The sequence below is a fragment of the Arachis stenosperma genome, chromosome 3, assembly GCF_014773155.1.
Source record: "Arachis stenosperma cultivar V10309 chromosome 3, arast.V10309.gnm1.PFL2, whole genome shotgun sequence".
NCBI classification, from domain to species: domain Eukaryota; kingdom Viridiplantae; phylum Streptophyta; class Magnoliopsida; order Fabales; family Fabaceae; genus Arachis; species Arachis stenosperma.
Window position 1 is genome coordinate 77005231 of NC_080379.1, and position 1838 is coordinate 77007068.

Genomic DNA, 1838 nt, shown 5'->3' on the forward strand with positions numbered 1-1838 from the left:
GATGCATGTTGCAATCCATTCAGATTTTGAGAGATCATGTTGACCTGTTGAGTCAACACTTTGTTCTGAGCCAATATGGCATTCAGAGCATCAATTTCAAGAACTCCTTTCTTCTGAGGTACCCCATTATTTACAGAATTCCTCTCAGAGGTGTACATAAACTGGTTGTTTGCAACCATGTCAATGAGTTCTTGAGCCTCTTCAGGCGTTTTCTTCAGGTGAATAGATCCACCTGCAGAATGGTCCAATGACATTTTCGAAAATTCAGAGAGACCATAATAGAATATATCTAATATGGTCCATTCTGAAAACATGTCAGATGGGCATCTCTTGGTCAACTGCTTGTATCTTTCCCAAGCTTCATAGAGGGATTCACCATCTTTTTGTTTGAAGGTTTGAACATCCACTCTCAGCTTGCTCAGCTTTTGAGGAGGAAAGAATTTATCTAAGAATGCAGTGACAAGCTTATCCCATGAGTCCAGGCTATCCTTGGGTTGAGAATCCAACCATACTCTAGCTCTGTCTCTTACAGCAAAAGGGAAAAGCAAGAGTCTGTAGACTTCAGGATTAACTCCATTTGTCTTTATAGTGTCACAGATCTGCAAGAACTCAGTTAAAAACTGGTAAGGATCTTCAGATGGAAGTCCATAAAACTTGCAGTTTTGTTGCATTAAAGCAACTAGTTGAGGCTTAAGCTCAAAGTTATTGGCTCCAATGGCAGGAATGGAGATGCTTCTTCCATCAAACTTGGACATTGGCTTTGTGAAGTCCCCAAGCATTCTCCTTACATTATTATTATTTTCGGCCATCACCTCTTGTTCTAATGTTTCTGAAAGGTTGTTTCTGGATTGTTGTAATTTAGCTTCTCTTAATTTTCTCTTCAGAGTCCTTTCAGGTTCTGGATCAATTTCAACAAGAGTGCCTTTATCCTTGTTCCTGCTCATATGAAAGAGAAGAAAACAAGAAAAGAAAAAGGAATCCTCTATGTCACAGTATAGAGATTCCTTTATGTTAGTAGAAAAAGAAAGAGGTAGAAGAATGAAGAAGGGGGTTCGGTTTTTAGAAGAAGAGAGGTGAAGAGAAGTGTTTGTAATTAATTAATTAAATAGAAGAGGAGAAGAGAAGGAAGAATTCGAAAATAAATTTGAAAAAGAAGTTAGTAATTCTCGAAAATTAGAGATAAAATGTAATTAAAATTAAAACATGAAACAATTAGTTAATTAAAAAGAATTTTTGAAAAAGGGGTGAGATATTTTCGAAAATTAGAGAGGGAAAAGTAGTTAGGTGGTTTTGAAAAAGATAAGAAACAAACAAAAAGTTAGTTAGTTGATTGAAAAAGGTTTGAAATCTAATTTTGAAAAAGATAAGAAGATAGTAAGTTAGATAAGATATTTTGAAATTAAATTTTGAAAAAATTTTTTTTTTGAAAAAGATAAGATAAAGATAAAATAAAAGTTTTAAGAAAAAGATATTTTGAAAAAGATTTAATTTTTTTTTTTAAAAAAGACTTAACTAACAAGAAACTACAAGATAAGATTCTAGAATTTAAAGATTGAACCTTTCTTAACAAGAAAGTAACAAACTTCAAATTTTTGAACCAATCACATCAATTGTTAGCTCATTTTCGAAAATTTCAAATAAAGATAAGAAAAAGATTTTTGAAATTTTCGAAAACTAATAATAAAAAAAAAATTGAAAAAGATATGATTTTGAAAAAGATTTTGAAAAGATAAGATTTTAAAAATTGAAATTTTGACTTGACTTGTAAGAAACAACTAATTTTGAAAATTTTGACCAAGTCAACCCAAAATTTCGAAAATTTGGAGAGAAATAAGGAA

At 31.7% G+C, this 1838-nt stretch overlaps 1 non-coding gene across 1 annotated transcript; it reads left to right on the top strand.

Annotated features, from left to right (window-relative positions):
• Positions 1-312: 312 nt before the first annotated feature.
• LOC130971265 (small nucleolar RNA R71) lies at positions 313-416 on the top strand. Its single transcript, XR_009082493.1, has one exon. It is a non-coding gene; the product is annotated as a small nucleolar RNA R71 (small nucleolar RNA).
• The last annotated feature ends 1422 nt before the right edge of the window (positions 417-1838 follow it).